Source organism: Arachis hypogaea, chromosome 15 (genome assembly GCF_003086295.3).
Source record: "Arachis hypogaea cultivar Tifrunner chromosome 15, arahy.Tifrunner.gnm2.J5K5, whole genome shotgun sequence".
Classification (NCBI taxonomy): Eukaryota; Viridiplantae; Streptophyta; class Magnoliopsida; order Fabales; family Fabaceae; genus Arachis; species Arachis hypogaea.
Window position 1 is genome coordinate 85107391 of NC_092050.1, and position 9868 is coordinate 85117258.

At 39.7% G+C, this 9868-nt stretch overlaps 1 non-coding gene across 1 annotated transcript; it reads right to left on the reverse strand.

Moving 5' to 3' along the window:
* Positions 1-7433: 7433 nt before the first annotated feature.
* On the reverse strand, positions 7434-7541 carry LOC112753786 (small nucleolar RNA R71). The gene has a single exon (XR_003178153.1). It is a non-coding gene; the product is annotated as a small nucleolar RNA R71 (small nucleolar RNA).
* Between the last annotated feature and the right edge of the window lie 2327 nt (positions 7542-9868).

The window sequence follows — 9868 nt, forward strand, 5'->3', positions numbered from 1 at the left end:
TAAGGTTTATTACTTGGACGACCCAGTGCACTTGCTGGTTAGTTGTGCGAAGTTGTGATAAAAAGTTGTGATTACAATTGAGCGTACCATGTTGATGGCGCCATTGATGATCACAATTTCGTGCACCAAACACGAAGAACAAATTTTTGAAAAATTTTTAAGTAAATAAAAGCACAAAAACACCAAACTTAAAATTTTTAGAAAATAAAGCACAAATTTTCAAAAAAATAAAAGAAAACACAAAGAAGACACCAAACTTAGAAATTTTAAAAATCAAGAAAGAACTAAAGACATGCAATTTCGATAAATTAAAAGAAAATACAAGCATGCAATTGACACCAAACTTAAAATATGAAACTAAACTCAAATAAAAGACTCTAAACCAACAAAAATAAAATATTCCTAATCTAAGCAACAAGATAAACCGTCAGTTGTCCAAACTCGAACAATCCCTGGCAACGGCGCCAAAAACTTGGTGCACGAAATTACAACCACACTTTTGTAACTCCGCACAACTAACCAGCAAGTGCACTGGGTCGTCCAAGTAATACCTTACGTGAGTAAGGGTCGATCCCACGGAGATTGTCGGCTTGAAGCAAGCTATGGTTATCTTGTAACTCTTATTCAGGATATCAGTAATTCTCAGATTTAATTGTAAAAAGTAAAAGAACATGAAATAAATACTTGTTATGCAATAATAAAGAACAGGTTGAGGCTTTGGAGATGCTTTGTCTTCGGAACCTCTGCTTTCCTACTGTCTTCTTCTTCATGCACACAAGACTCCTTCCATGGCAAGCTTTATGTTGGGCATCACCATTGTCAATGGCTACATCCCGTCCTCTCAGTGAAAATGTTCCAAATGCGCTGTCATCGCACGGCTAATCATCTGTCGGTTCTCGATCATGTCGGAATAGGATCCATTGATCCTTTTGCGTCTATCACTACGCCCAACACTAACGAGTTTGAAGCTCGTCACTGTCATCCCTTCCTAGATCCTACTCAGAATACCACAGACAAGGTTTAGACGTTCCGGATCTCAGGAATGACCGCCAATGATTCTAGCTTATACCACGAAGACTCTGATTTGAATCATGAGGCTAAGAGATATGCATTCAATCTAAGGTAGAACGGAGGTGGTTGTCAGGCACGCGTTCATAGGTGAGAATGATGATGAGTGTCACAGATCATCACATTCATCAAGTTGAAGTGCGAATGAATATCTTAGAATGGAAGCAAGCGTAATAGAATGGAAAACAGTAGTAATTGCATTAATTCATGAAGAACAGCAGAGCTCCTCACACCCAACAATGGGGTTTAGAGACTCATGCCATAGAGAACACAACAAGAAACGTGTAAAGTGTCATGAGGTACAAGATGAATCACTGAAAGTAGTATTTATAGTAAACTAGTGACCTAGGGTTACAGAAAATGAGTAAGCTAGGGTGTTTATTATAAAAATCCACTTCCGGGGACCACTTGGTGTGTGCTTGGGCTGAGCATTGAAGCTTTCATGTGTAGAGACATTTCCTGGAGTTAAACGCCAGCTTTTATGCCAGTTTGGGCGTTTAACTCCAGCTTTTGTGCTAGTTCTGGAGTTAAACGCCAGAATTCTTGAGCTGACTTGGAACGCCTGTTTGGGCCATCAAATCTCGGACAAAGTATAGACTATTATATATTGCTGGAAAGCCCAGGATGTCTACTTTCCAACGCAATTGAGAGCGCGCCAATTGGGCTTCTGTAGCTCCAAAAAATCCACTTTGAGTGCAGGGAGGTCACAATCCAACAGCATCTGCAGTCCTTTTTCAGCCTCTGAATCAGATTAAAGCTCAGGTCCCTCAATTTCAGCCTAAAAATACCTGAAATCATAGAAAAACACACAAACTCATAGTAAAGCCCAGAAAAGTGATTTTTATTTAAAAACTAATAAAAACATAATAAAAACTAACTAAAATATACTAAAAACATACTAAAAACAATGCCAAAAAGCATATAAATTATTCGCTCATCATGATGCTAGAGGTAAGTGAATTTTGAAGGTCTTTCTGCTCTTATACAATAGAGTGAAGCATCTCATCATTGGTAGAAGAAGCGGGATAAGTAATTTGAGGGGCCTACTGATGGTTGTTCTGAGGCGCTTGGGACTGCCTTTGGTGAGGTGCTCTGTAAGGATGGTTTTGGTTTTGATGTTGCTAAAGAGGGTTCTGTTGATACCGGTTCTGCTGATTATTGTTGTTGTTCCACCTCTGATTTCCACCGTTGTCTCTGCCTCCTCGATTATAGTTGTCCCTTCATCCTTGGTTGGAATTATCTCTCTAGCCTTGGATGGAGTTATCTTGCCAACCTTGATTGTAGTTCCCACCTTGGTTATATTTACCGCCTTGTTGATGGTATCCTTGATTTGGACGGTCATAGAAATTATGAGTAGCTGCCAAGATGTTGTCTTCTTGTTGGAGCTGTGGACACTCATCAGTGTAATGAGTATAGCAGGCACGTATTCCCCACACTCTCTGAGGAACCAACTGTTGACACTGTTGTTGTGGGGGAGGCTGAGGTTGTTGTTGATTCAGCTATAGCTGCTTTAGTATGTTGGTCATCTCTCCAATAGTCTGTGTGAGAGCAGCAGTCTCACTACTAGAGTAAACCTCTGTAATAGCCTTGGGATGGTTGTTCCTGTGCTTGACATTCCGGGTAGATTTAGCTAGATCGGTGATCAGTTGCCACGCTTCTGTCACCGTCTTGTACTTCTACAGAGAGCCATTACTTGCAGCATCTAGTGTAGTCTTGTCTTGAGGCATCATGCCTTGTGTGAAATAACTGATCAACACCAACTGGTCAATCTTGTGGTGGGGACATGAGTCTAGGAGATTTCTGAAGCGTTCCCAATATTCATATAGAGTCTCTGACTCTCTTTGGATAATGCAGGAAATTTCTTTCCTCAGTCTGTCTGTAACTTCAGCTAGAAAGTACTTTTCCAGGAATTCCCTTCTGAGCAGATCCCAGTTAGTGACAACTGCTTCGGGTTGAGTGTAGAACCACTCCCTTGCCTTTTCCTCAAAAGAAAACAGGAAGGCATATAGCCAAATAGTAGTTTCATCTGCACCATGACTCCTAGTAGTAGAGCAGGCTGTTTGAAAATCTCTGAGGTGCTTTATGAGCTCCTGAGTAGGTAAGTCGTGAAACTTGGGCAGAAAGTTGATTAGCGCAGTCTTTAGTTCAAAATCTGCAGCCAGATTCAGATGACGCGCTTGATACGGTTGCACTGTAAAGTCTGGAGCTCCTACTTCCTGGAGAGTAATCCTTCTGGGCTCCGCCATATTACCTGCACGTAAATCAACAGAATCAATAGCAGAGGAGCTTTTTTCTTCCTCAGATGGCACTTCAGATTCGCCTCAGGGATCATCTTCTTCTTGGCCATAACTTCATAGAAGTGGTCTTGATGGACCTTTGAAATGAATCTCTCCATCTCCCATGACTCAGAGGTGGAAGCAATTGCCTTCTCTTTCCTCTTTCTTGAGGTTTCTCTGGCCTTAGGTGCAATTAATGGTTATGGAAAAACAAAAAAAAATGCTTTTACCACAACAAACTTAAAATGTTTGCTCATCCTCGAGCAAAAAAAGAAAGAAAATAGAAGAAGAAGAAGAAAATGCAGGAGAAGGAGGGGAAGAGTGTAATCGGCCAAGGGGAAATAAGTGTTTGTAATGTGTGAAATGAGGTAGTGTTGAGGGGTTTATATAGGGGTGGGGGAAGGGTTAGGTTTCGTGTATTATGGTTAGGTTTGGGAGGGAAAGGATTTTGAATTTGGAGGTAGGTGGGCTTTTTGGGGAAGAGTGGATGGATGTAAGTGGTGAAGGGTATTTGGGAAAGAGATATGGAAGTGATTGGTGAAGGGTATTTGGGAAAGAGTGTTATAAAAGGGTGTGAAGAGGAGAGAAGAAGAGGTGGAGTAGGTGGGGATCCTGTGGAGTCTACAGATCCTGAGGGGTCAAGGACTTAACATCCCTGCTTCATTTAAGCGTGCAAAACGCCCTTAGACTGCATTTTTGGCGTTAAACGCCAGGTTGCTGCTTGTTTCTGGCATTTAACGCAAGCTTTTCTCCCATTCTTGGCGTTAAATACCAATTAGATGCTCTGTTCTGGCATTAAACGCCAGTTTGGTGCTTGTTTTTGGCGTTTAACGCCAGCTTGATGCTTCTTACTGGCGTTTAAACGCCAGTAAGTTCTTCCTCCAGGGTGAGCTATTTTTCATGCTATTTTTAATTCTGTTTTTGATATTTTAGTTGTTTTTGTGACTTCACATGATCATTGAAAGATGCGAGAAGATTGATAGTTTAGAAGTTATAGTAAACTCTCGTTGCAAGTAGAGTTACTAAACCAAGCATTCAACCATTCCTACAAACGTTTTGGTTGTCACAAGTACAAACCCCTAAATAAATTGGTAACCGAAGTATTTAAACCTCGGGTCGTCTTCTCAAGGAACTGCAGGGAAGTATGTTCTTATTATTGGTTATGAAGATTGTAAATTGGGGTTGTGAAGATGAGGAACAAGTAATTTAAATTGTAATTAAAATAAGTGAAAGACTGTAAGGTAAATAAACAACTGTAAAATAAACTGAGATTCGGAACGTCTAAACCTTGTCTGTGGTATTCTGAGTAGGATCTGGGAAGGGATGACTGTGACGAGCTTCAAACTCGCGATTGTGGGGCGTGTGACAGACGCAGAAGGATCAATGGATCCTATTCCGACATGATCGAGAACCGACTGCTGATTAGCCGATGTTGTGACAGAGCATCAGGACCATTTTCATTGAGAGGACGGGATGTAGCCATTGACAACGGTGATGCCCAACATAAAGCTTGCCATGGAAAGGAGTATAAATGATTGGAAGAAGGCAATAGGAAAGCAGAGGTTCAAGGGGAACAAAGTATCTTCATACGCTTATCTGAAATTCACCAATGAATTACATAAGTATCTCTATCTTTATTTTATGTTTATTTCCATCACGTTAAACTCCATAACAATTTGAATCTGCCTGAGATTTACATGATGACCATAGCTTGCTTCAAGCCGACAATCTCCGTGGGATCGACCCTTACTCACGTAAGGTTTATTACTTGGACGACCCAGTGCACTTGCTGGTTAGTTGTGCGGAGTTGTGATAAAGAGTTGAGATTACAATTGTGCGTACCAAGTTGTTGGCGCCATTGATGATCACAATTTCGTGCACCAAGTTTTTGGCGCCGTTGCCGGGGAAGGAACGAATGAACGAACAATAATTTTGCATTTGTTTCCAGCAACAACACCAAGTTTTTGGCGCCGTTGCCGGGGATTGTTCGAGTTTGGACAACTGATGGTTCATCATGTTGCTTAGATTAGGTATCTTTTCCTCAGAATTTTTAAGAATGAATTCTAGAGTTTCAAGGTGATGTTCCCACCATCACAAAAGCTGATTGATTCTCGTCAGTTTAGCTATTAAATGTAATGTCCTGCTGAAGCTTGGCCAAACATGTTTAATCTTTTTAGACTAAAGCTTTAGACTAACATTGCATGATTCCTGGAATTCTTATTAAAAGTTTTGATTCTCTTTATTTTCTTTTCTATATAATTTTCAAAAAAAAAATGTTAAAATCATAAAACCAAAAATATTTTATGTTTATTGTTTGAGTCTATTGTCTAATTTTAAGTTTGGTGTCAATTGCATGTCTTTATCCTTCTAATTTTCGAAAATTTATACATATTGTTCTTCATTGATCTTCAAGTTGTTCTTGATGATTTCATTGCTTTGATCTTCAAATTCTCTTGTTTTGTATGTTTTGTTGTTTCTTACATGCATTTTTACATTGTTATAGTCCTTAGTATACAAACTTTTAAGTTTGGTGTCTTACATGCATTGTTTATTTGATCTTAGTTGCATTTTTATTGATTCCCATCATCAAAAATTCAAAAATATTTTAAAACTATGTCTTTTTAAGTCAATAATACAGAGAATTGAAGATTCAGAACATTCAGCAGAGGAATCAAACAGAAAAAGCTGGGCGTTCAAAACGCCCAGTGAAGAAGGAAAACTAGTGTTTAAACGCCAGCCAGGGCACCTGGCTGGGCATTTAACACCCAAAAAGGTAGAGATTTGGGCGTTAAACGCCAGAATGGGCACCATTCCGGGCGTTTAATGCCAGGATGACACTAGAGGGAAGATTTTGTTTTTAATTCACATTTTTTTCAAGTTTTCATAATTTTTCAAAATCAAATCATTTTCAAATCATATCTTTTCAATCATATCTCTTTCAAAATCAATTTCTTTCCATTTTATATTTATTTTCACTATTTTCAAAAATCCTTGCTTCAATTCAAGATTTACTTCAAAAATTTTCAAGTTGTTACTTGCCTATTAAGAAAGGATCAAACTTTAAATTTTGAAATCATATCTTTTAATTTCTTGATAGTCAAGTAATCAACTTTAATTTTAAAAATTTTCTTTTTCTAAATTGATTTTCAATCATATCTTTTCAAACATATCTCTTCAATCACATCTTTTTCAAAATTAATTTTTTTTTCAATCATATCTTTTTCTAATTTCAAAATCTTTTTAAAAAATCACTTTATTTCTTTCCCAATCTTAGTTTTCAAAAATCTCAATCAAATTTTCAAATTTCTTTTTAATTATTTCAAAATCTTTTTAAATTATTTTCGAAAATTCTTCCCCTCTTTTCACATCCTTCTATTTAAAGGACTAAGACTCCTCATCAAGGTGCAATTCGAACTCTGTCCCTCTTGATAAGTTCAAATTCCCTCTTCTCCACCTCCTCCTTCTATTATTCTTTTCTTCTGACACTTCAAGGAATCTCTATATTTTGACAAAGAGGATTCCATACTTTTTTGTTCTCTTCTCTTTCATATGAGCAGGAACAAAGATAAAGGCATACTTGTTCAAGTTGATCCTGAACCTGAAAGGACCTTGAAGAGAAAGCTAAGAGAAGCTAAAGAACAATTCTCTTTAGAGGGCCTAACAGAGCTTTTCAAGGAAGAAGAAATCATGGCAGCCGAAAACAACAATGCCAATAATGCAAGGAAGGTGCTTGGTGACTTTACTGCACCTACTCCTGATTTCTATGGGAGAAACATCTCAATCCCTGCCATTGGAGCAAACAACTTTGAGCTTAAGCCTCAATTAGTTTCTCTAATACAACAGAATTCCAAGTTTCATGGACTTCCATTGGAAGATCCTCATCAGTTCTTAGCTGAATTCCTACAAATCTGTGACACTGTCAAGACCAATGGGGTTGACCCTGAAGTCTACAGACTTATGCTCTTTCCTTTTGCTGTAAGAGACAGAGCTAGAACATGGTTAGATTCACAACCTAAGGAAAGCTTGAACTCTTGGGAAAAGCTAGTCAATGCCTTCTTGGTAAAGTTCTTTCCACCTCAAAAATTGAGTAAGCTTAGAGTGGAAGTCCAAACCTTTAGACAGAAGGATGGTGAGTCCCTCTATGAAGCTTGGGAGAGATACAAGCAATTGATCAGAAGGTGCCCTTCTGACATGCTTTCAGAATGGAGCATCATATGAATCTTCTATGATTGTCTGTCTGAACTATCCAAGATGTCATTGGATAGCTCTGCTGGAGGATCTCTTCATCTGAAGAAGACGCCTGCAGAAGCTCAAGAACTCATTGAAATAGTTGCAAATAACCAATTTATGTACACCTCTGAAAGGAATCCTGTGAATAATGGATCAACTCAGAAGAAAGGGGTTCTTGAGATTGATACTATGAATGCCATATTGGCTCAGAATAAAATATTAACCCAACAAGTCAATATGATTTCTCAGAGTCTGTCTGAAATGCAAGCAGCAACAGGCAGTACTAAGGAAGCTTCCTCTGAAGAAGAAGCTTATGACCCTGAGAACCCTGTAATGGAAGAGGTGAATTACATGGGAGAACCCTATGGAAACACCTATAATCCTTCATGGAGAAATCACCCAAATTTCTCATGGAAGGACCAACAGAGGCCTCAACAAGGCTTCAACAACAACAATGGTGGAAGAAATAGGCATAGCAATGGCAAGGCTTTTCCATCATCTTCTCAGCAACAGACAGAGAATACTAAGCAGAGCCCCTCTGACTTAGCAACCATTGTCTCTGATCTAATCAAGACCACTCAAAGTTTCATGACTGAAACAAGATCCTCCATTAGAAACTTGGAGGCACAAGTGGGTCAGCTGAGTAAGAAAATTACTGAACTCCCTCCTAGCACTCTTCCAAGCAATACAGAAGAGAATCCAAAAAGAGAGTGCAAGGCCATAACCACATCTCACATGGCCGAACATGGAAAGGAGGAAGAGGCAGTGATTCGGAAGACCTCAATGGACGCCCACTGACCTCCATGGAGTTCCCTAATGAGAAACCATGGAATCTGAGGCTCACACTGAGACCATAGAGATTCCATTAAATTTACTTTTGCCATTCATGAGCTCTGATGAGTATTCTTCCTCTGAAGAGGATGAAGATGTTACTGAAGAGCAAGTTGCTAAGTACCTTGGAGCAATCATGAAGCTAAATGCTAAGTTGTTTGGTAATGAGACTTAGGAGGATGAACCTCTATTGCTCATCAAAGAACTGGATGACTTGATTAGTCAGAGATTACCTCAAAAGAGATAGGACCCTGGAAAGTTCTCAATCCCTTGTACCATAGGCACCATGACCTTTGAGAAGGCTCTGTGTGACCTAGGGTCAAGCATAAACCTTATGCCTCTCTCTGTAATGGAGAAGTTAGGGATCATTGAGGTACAAGCTGCAAGAATCTCACTAGAGATGGCAGACAATTCAAAGAAGTAGGCTTATGTACTTGTAGAGGATGTCTTGGTAAAAGTTGAAGACCATTACATCCCTGCTGATTTCATAATCCTAGAAACCGAGAAGTGTATGGATGAATCCATCATCCTTGGCAGACCCTTCCTAGCCACAGCAAAAGCTGTGACTGACGTTGACAGAGGAGAATTGATCATTCAAGTGAATGAAGACTCCCTTGTGTTTAAAGCTCAAAGATATCCCTCTGTAACCATGGAGAGGAAGCATGAAGAGCTTCTCTCAATACAGAGTCAAACAGAGCCCCCACAGTCAAACTCTAAGTTTGGTGTTGGGAGGCCACAACAAAACTTTAAGTTTGGTGTTGAACCCCCACATTCAAACTCTAAGTTTGGTGTTGGGAGTTTCCAACATTGCTCTGAACATCTGTGAGGCTCCATGAGAGCCCGCTGTCAAGCTATTGACATTAAAGAAGCGCTTGTTGGGAGGCAACCCAATCGTTACTATTCTATGTTAAATTTCTAATTTCCTTTGTTATTTTATGTTTTCTGTAGTTTGATGATCATGTGAAGTCACAAAAACAATTGAAAAAGCAAAAACAAAGTGAAAAATAGAATGAAAAATAGAACACCCTAGAGGAGACAGTTACTGGCGTTTAAACGCCAGTAAAGGTAGCAGAATGGGCATTAAACGCCCAGTCTGGCACCATTCTGGGCGTTTAACGCTAGAAAAGGGCACCAGACTGGCGTTTAACGCCAGGAATGGGCAAGAAGCTGGCGTTAAATGCCAGAAATGGGCAACAGCCTAGCGTTTAACGCTAGGATTGGCAGCAAGGGGCGTTTTGCATGCCACTTGGTGCAGGGATGAGATATCCTTGACACCTCAGGATCTGTGGACCCCACAGGATCCCCACCTACCCCACCTCTCTCTCTCTTCTTCACCCATTCACCAATCACCTCAATACCTCTTCCCCAAAAACCCCTCACCTATCAAATCCCACCATTCTCTTCACCACTCACATCCATCCTTCATAAAACCCCACCTACCTCACCATTCAAATTCAAACCAC